We start from the raw sequence: 8,241 nt of genomic DNA, 5'->3' as shown, positions 1-8,241 counted from the left end.
CCATGTGTTGTGGACAAATTCATCATTCAAGCAGTTTGTGAGCACAGCGTCACCATATGTGTGTGTATAAGGATTTAAGAAAAGTTTATTGCCTGTCTGTAGCAACATGACAGTGGCACCGGCGATTGGGAAAGGAAACAGCTGTGGAGACAAGGAGTGTGCTCCAGTTCCCTCGGCTCTCAGTGTCTGTACAAGCCTCCAGCTGCGCACTGACCAGGCTTTAGTTACAGCGTGAGGGCAGCTGCTGACATTTATAGAGGACCAACTAGGCCATGGGCAGGGTGTTACACCATTGAAAGAATTCAGCACAACAGTAAACACACACTCTCAAAAGAATGCGAAGCCATCCCTCTTCAAACAGTGTAAGAACCACCCAGACAGATTAATGTATTTGTAAGATAATGTAAGGATAACACAGCACTTGCACTTTGGTTATCTGTATATGAATCTTAACCTTTATTAGCTCAAGGTAAGTTATGCTGAAATGTTCTGGAATTCCTTGCACACGCACACACACACACACATACACACACAGGAACATACACTGGCATTTCATAGGAATGACAGTAGAGCTCATTTGTAAGAGAGCAACCACTCGCACACATGTTTATATCTTCTAGGGAAGGTGGTGTTGGGATGCATCAGGATTTATGTGCAGCAAGCAGCCCCCAGGGAAGTGTGAAGTGTAATTAAAGCTTGTTTCATTCAGTAAATAAATCTGGTGAGCTCCTGTACAGTCCCCATGAAAAGGGTACTAATTGACGCAAAGTGGAAAACAATCCCTTTGTAAACCTCTCTAAATACACCCCTGTGGATTTCTGTAAGTCTATTAGTGCTGCCAAAAAATAATTCCCAAAAGGCAGGAAAGACAATACCTGAGAGGTTTACCCTGCTTGGCAGCTGAACGTTAAGTACAGGGTAATTCAGTTATTGACGGATTTACACCTGTATGCTGTAAATGCTGGAAAAATTATCGTGCAATCTTTGCTAAAATCCAATAATGTTTTTCACTAGAGTGTACATATTCCCCTGTAAGGAGTACAAGAATAACAAACTCAAAAGCAAACCTGAAAGTAATCAGGAAAGATGCTGTCAGAGCCAAAAACTGGTAGTAAGTGTGAATATTTATTCAGAATATAAACAGACATGTTATAATCAGTAAAATTTCAAAATTCAAGCTACACATCAAATTAAATGTGTTGATAAATGAAACAAATAGATTAAAGTACACATACAGGTAGTCATATGAATCCTTTTGAATCCGTTTGAATTTGTTCCGAGTATAAAAACAATCCCTTTTAATTTTATCGCAAATTATTTTTTAAAATATCTGGTGCCAGCACGCATTTAGCCTGCGGTATATTGCCATACATTTCCCCATCAGAGCATGTTGATAAAGACTGTAAAATGATTAAGTTGGCACATGTATGCTGGTCTAGCTAAAAAAAAATCCAGTATAAACAGGTGCAGTCTTCTGGCTTGAGTGTATTGACTCCCATGTGAAGTTTTGTTGTTCTTTGCAGTCTGGCGAGCCGATTGTATAGTACATATAAAAGTATTTGTGAAAGAGGAACAATAAATTTAACATTCTGGAGATGCCATATTTATATCCTGAATTTCCAAAGGGATCTCTGGACATTGCTAATGCCAGGCTATGTGAAGTGATGCACTAAGACTCATAAATCTAAGATTTAGGAGTGACAAGAATGTTTCACCGGCCAAGGCAAATATTAGCAATAAGGTTGGCGTAAAGATTGAGTTCAAAAAAAAAAAAGTTGAATGCTGCACAACTGTTCAGTTAAAATGAAATACTCTTCAGGACATCCAGAATACTGTTATAGTCTCCCTGGAAAACCTTTGCCACATACTGACTATCCATAAGTCTTGATTTGTCATACATTTTTTACTTGCTGCCTTTATCTTTTCAGTCATTCTACAAAACATGAAGTAAGACAGATGAGAACGGTGTGGACTGTTTGTATTGGGGCGATACAATTTCTAAAAATAAAAAGTTATAATCATGTTAACTGGTACAAATAGTGTAAGGAATGCCTGACTAGTCCTGTCCAGGAGTTTCCCAAAGCATGTCGTAGCAGTACGAATGTCTTGAAGTAGGGGACACCAGGTATGGTTATAAATACATGTATGTTATTGTTCACAAAAGTTTTGCAAATTAAGTGACTAATGATTAAATTCATGTTGCATACTTGTGCCAATCAGCCCTGACACAGGGTTTGTTGGCACAAATTATGAGGTCGGTTGGCACAATGTTAAAATGCTTTAGTTACAAAAAAATTAAGCAACCAATAGAAAGTATTTTCAACTTTTTATTCAAATAAGAACCAAAAGCACAAATATTCAATGGGGTAATATCAATATAATAAATATATACAATATTCTGTGCCTGTTCTATTTTTGCATTTTCCATTCTGTTTCCATGTTTTGTGTCCACTCTTGCTTTTCATAGTCTGTTCATTCATTACATTACATTAAAGGCATTTAGCAGACGCTCTTATCCAGAGCAACGAACAATGAAGTGCAGATCGAACAAAGGGACAAGTGTGATGATGACTCTAGAGCAGTGGTTCTTAACCTGTGTTTGATCGAACCCCAGGGGTTCGTTGATACAGTCTCAGGGGTTCGGCAGGGGTCAAGACACACACAGACACTAGTCTCTACGAATCCTACCGTGACCATATAGATACAATTGGAACCCTTGAAGAATACATCAACTTACGAGCTAGCATACCATGGTTGGCAGCTAGAATACCCTGAGTACAACAACACAATACAATATCTAATAAAATACAATACAACAATATCTATATATAACTACATACAGTGGTGTGAAAAGTGGTGCCCCCTTCCTGATTTCTTATTTTTTTGCATGTTTGTCACACTTAAATGTTTCAGATCATCAAACAAATTTAAATATTAGTCAAAGACAACACAAGTAAACACAAAATGCAGTTTTTAAATGAAGGTTTTTATTATTAAGGGAGAAAAAAAATCCAAACCTACATGGCCCTGTGTGAAAAAGTGATTGCCCCCCCTGTTAAAACATAACTTAACTGTGGTTTATCAAACCCGAGTTCAATTTCTCAAGCCACACCCAGGCCTGATTACTGCCATACCTGTTCTCAATCAAGAAATCACTTAAATAGGACCTGCCTGACAAAGTGAAGTAGACCAAATGATCCTCAAAAGCTAGACATCATGCCGAGATCTAAAGAAATTCAGGAACAAATGAGAAAGAAAGTAATTGAGATCTATCAGTCTGGAAAAGGTTATAAAGCTTTGGGACTCCAGCAAACCACAGTGAAAGCCATTATCCACAAATGGCGAAAACATAGAACAGTGGTGAACCTTCCCAGGAGTGGCCGGCCGACCAAAATTACCCCAAGAGCGCAGCGACGACTCATCCAAGAGGTCACAAAAGACCCCACAACAACATCCAAAGAACTGCACGCCTCACTTGCCTCAGTTAAGGTCAGTGTTCATGACTCCACCATAAGAAAGAGACTGGGCAAAAATGGCCTGCATGGCAGAGTTCCAAGACGAAAACCACTGCTGAGCAAAAAGAACATTAAGGCTCATCTCAATTTTGCCAGAAAACATGTTGATGATCCCCAACACTTTTGGAAAAATACTCTGTGGTCTGACGAGACAAAAGTTGAACTTTTTGGAAGGTGTGGGTCCCATTACATCTGGCGTAAAAGTAACACCGCATTTCAGAAAAAGAACATCATACCAACAGTAGAATATGGTGGTGGTAGTGTGATGGTCTGGGGCTGTTTTGCTGCTTCAGGACCTGGAAGATGTGATAAATGGAACCATGAATTCTGCTGTCTACCAAAAAATCCTGAAGGAGAATGTCTGGCCATCTGACCTCAAGCTAAAACGAACTTGGGTTCTGCAGCAGGACAATGATCCAAAACACACCAGCAAGTCCACCTCTGAATGGCTGAAGAAAAACAAAATGAAGACTTTGGAGTGACCTAGTCAAACTCCTGACCTGTATCCTATTGAGATGCTGTGGCATGACCTTAAAAGGCGGTTCATGCTCGAAAACCCTCCAATGTGACTGAATTACAACAATTCTACAAAGATGAGTGGGCCAAAATTCCTCCACAGTGCTGTAAGAGACTCATTGCAAGTTATCGCAAACACTTGATTGCAGTTGTTGCTGCTAAGGGTGGCCCAACCAGTTATTAGGTTTAGGGGGCAATCACTTTTTCACACAGGGCTGTAGGTTTGGATTTTTTTTCTCCCTTAATAATAAAAACCTTCATTTAAAAACTGCATTTTGTGTTTACTTGTGTTGTCTTTGACTAATATTTAAATTTGTTTGATCTGAAACATTTAAGTGTGACAAACATGCAAAAAAAAAAAAAAAAAAAAAAAAGAAATCAGGAAGGGGGCAAACACTTTTTCACACCACTGTAAGTGCCATTATAATCTATGTCATGCACAAGGCTAATCATGGTGGCGAGGTAGGGAGGGAAAGGTACAGCCAGAAGAGATGAGTCTTCAGTCTGTGTTTGAAAGTGGTCAGAGACTCTATTGTTCTGACATCCACAGGAAGGTAATTCCACCACCGTGGAGCCAGAAATGACAGCAGTCGTGACTGAGAAGGTGTCCCAAAGTAGCCGAACGGAGGGGTCTTGCTGGTGTATACGTTCTGATAAGTGATTGAATATATGCAGGGGCTGAACCCTTAACTGCCTGGTGCACCAAAGTTTTAAATTGATGCGAGCCATAACAGGCAGCCAGTGGAGGTCGCTGAGCAGGGGAGTGACATGTGAATGTCTGGGGACATTGCATACCAGACGGGCTGCGGCATTCTGGATGAATTGTAGAGGTCTGATGGCGGATGCTGGAAGGCAAACCAGCAGAGAATTGCAGTAGTCCAGATGGGACAGGACCATTGCTTGTACGAGGAGCTGAGTGGAGTTGGTGGTGAGAAGTGCATTTTTTCCACTAGGCGCATGTAGTTGTTGAAGACCTCCAGAGAGCTTAAGTATTGTTTCTGTTTTTTGCGTGTGAGCATTAGGTATTAAGGAAACCTTGTGGGTTTATCAGCTGTTGTAGATTTGTTAGTCAAATTGCCGTATTAGTTAACCCAGGTGTGTTGCATTTTGTTATTAGTTAGCGAATCTAGTGGGTTTTCCACCAGCCGCCGGCAGTTTTGCTCGTTTCTGTTATTCTGATTAGGTGATCAGAATCAGATAGATACTTTGGACGCTGCAATTAAGATAATTATTAGATTGCTAGTTTGCATTGGTAATTAGCAGTTTATATAGGCGTGCTCAGAGGTCCCTCCCATTTGGAATGGTATGGTGTGTCAGTACCCCATTACAGTCTGCTCTCTCCCCTACAGAACACACTTCCAGCGACGTGGCCCTCCACGGCGACGGAACCCCACCAACCTCTGCTACCCCTCACTGAACCCCTGTGAGAACTTCACAGTTGCAGGGGGGCTATGGAACTGCCAATCTGCCACACGGAAGGCTAACTTCATTACTGGTTATGCCTCCCTCCTGTCCCTACAGTTCCTTGCCCTCACCGAGACCTGGATTACACCAGAGAACACTGCCACCCCCGCTGCCCTCTCATCCTCCTTCTCCTTCTCACACACCCCCCGGCCCTCTGGCCGTGGAGGTGGCACTGGCTTGCTGATCTCCCCTTTGTGGAAATTCTCTGCGTTTTACCTCACTGACCTATCCCTATCCACATTTGAATGCCACGCTGTCTCAATTACTCACCCTGTTAAACTTTATATTGTCGTTGTTTATCGTCCACCAGGTGCCCTGGGAAGTTTCCTTGATGAGCTTGACACTCTACTCAGCTCATTCCCTGAGGATGGCACCCCACTTATCCTCCTGGGAGATTTCAACATCCACCTGGAAGCCTCCCAGTCTGCTGCCTTCTTACCACTACTTCACTCCTTTGACCTCTCTCTGCAGCACTCTCCCCCAACTCACAAGGCTGGAAACCTTCTTGACCTGATCTTTCTGAGGAACTGCTCCTCTTCTAACCCCACTGTTACCCCTTTACACAAGTCCGATCACCACTTCATTTCCTTCTCCATCCCCCTAGCTGCTCTACCTCCCTCCCCTTCTCTCACCCCCACTGTTTCTGTCCGATGTAACCTCCGCTCTCTATCGCCCTCCTCCCTTGCCCCCAGAGTCACCGCTTCCCTCCCTCCATCCTTCTCCAAACTACCCACCGATTCCGCATCTTCTGCCCTGCTTTCCTCTCTCTCCTCAGCCTCTGACTCTCTCTGTCCTCTTGTCTCCAGGCCTGCTCGATCCTCCCCTCCCAGCCCATGGGTTTCCGACCTTCTACGTTCCTCCAGGCCCAACCTACGTGCAGCTGAGAGGAAGTGGAGGAAATCAAAAGACCCATCGGACCTGTCTTCCTACCAGTCTCTCCTGGCGGCATTCTCCTCCACTATCACCACTGGCAAAATAAATTTCTACCAAACAAAAATCCAGAATTCCACTTCTAACCCTCATCAACTGTTCTCCATTTTCTCCTCTCTCCTCAGCACACCTCCCCCACCATCTCAGTCCTCCCTCACTGCTGATGACTTCGCAGTATTTTTTGACAAGAAGGTTGCAGATATCCGCAGCACCTTCGCGACCACCCCCACCTCTGTGCCTGCCTCCCTTTCTGTGACTGCCCCCTGTTTCTCCTCTCTCTGTCCCCTTACAGATGCTGATGTGTCTCACCTCCTGCTCTCCCACCGCCCTACTACTTGTGGCCTGGACCCCATCCTCTCAAACCTCGCAATCACGCCTGACATCCTCCCGTTTGTCACCTCCCTTGTTAACTCCTCTCTGTCCTCTGGCTGCTTTCCCTCATCATTCAAGAGGGCCTACATCACCCCACTCCTAAAGAAACCCACTCTAGACCCCTCCTGCATTCAAAACTACCGTCTGGTATCTCTCCTTCCTTTTCTATCCAAATCCATTGAACAAGCTGCCTCCAACCAACTCTCTTCCTTCCTCTCACAGAATAACCTGCTGGACCCCCACCAGTCCGGCTTCAGACCTGGCCACTCGACGGAGACCGCACTCCTCTCCGTCAATGAGTCCCTTCAGGCTGCACGAGCAACCTCCCTCTCCTCTGTCCTGATCCTTCTTGACCTTTCTGCGGCGTTCAACACAGTCAACCACTCCATCCTCTTAGCCTCCCTGGCATCTACTGGGATCTGTGGCACAGCCTTAGAGTGGATTAATCTAAAGTGGACCATCTAAAGCTCAACCCAGGTAAGACAGAGCTAATCTCCATCTCTGCTCTGTCCTCTCCCTTCTCCAATTTTTTCATTTCACTAGGGGATACCATAGTGACCTCATCCCCTAGTGCAAGAAACCTTGGAGTGGTGATGGACAACAGGCTGTCCTTCTCCAAGAACATCGCTACGGTGACCCGGGCGTGCAGGTTCTTCCTGTACAACATCCGGAGAATCCGACCCTTTCTCACCACCTACTCCACTCAGCTCCTTGTCCAAGCAATGGTCCTGTCCCGCCTGGACTATTGCAATTCTCTGCTGGCTGGCCTTCCAGCATCTGCCATCAGACCCCTACAACTGATCCTGAATGCTGCAGCCCGTCTGGTATTCAATGTTCCCAGACATTGACACTGTAGCGATGTTCTCAGAGAAGGACAGCCTGTTGTCCATCACACTCTGAGGTTTCTTGCACGGGGCGATGAGGTCACTATGGTATCCCCTAGTGAAATGAAAAAATTGGAGAAGGGAGAGGACAGAGCAGAGATGGAGATTAGCTCTGTCTTACCTGGGTTGAGCTTTAGATGGTGGTTGCCCATCCAGCTCTGGATGTCTCTCAGGCAGGTGGAGATACGGGTAGAGACCTGTGTGTTGGATGGGGGGAAGGAGAGAAAAAGTTGGGTGTCATCGGCATAAAATTGATATGACAAGCTATGAGCAGAGATAACAGGGCCAAGGGATCTGGAGTAAATAGAGAAGAGGAGGGGGCCCTGGGGGACTCCTGCAACAAGGGGGCATTAATTCACTCATTCAATTCACCTGTGCCTCATTTGCCTGTTCCTCACACTCACACCTATTTGTCATTTCAGTCCAATTACCTGTGTATTTATAGCCATATGTCGGCGTCAGTTCTTTGCCAGATTGTTATGTGCTTGTCTCTGTTTTGATCTGCTGGTGTTGAATTTGGAATTAACTTTTGGATTACATTTTCTGGATTTCCCTTTGTA

This window comes from Conger conger, chromosome 4 (assembly GCF_963514075.1).
Source record: "Conger conger chromosome 4, fConCon1.1, whole genome shotgun sequence".
Taxonomy (NCBI): Eukaryota; Metazoa; Chordata; class Actinopteri; order Anguilliformes; family Congridae; genus Conger; species Conger conger.
This window is presented reverse-complemented; position numbering follows the sequence as displayed.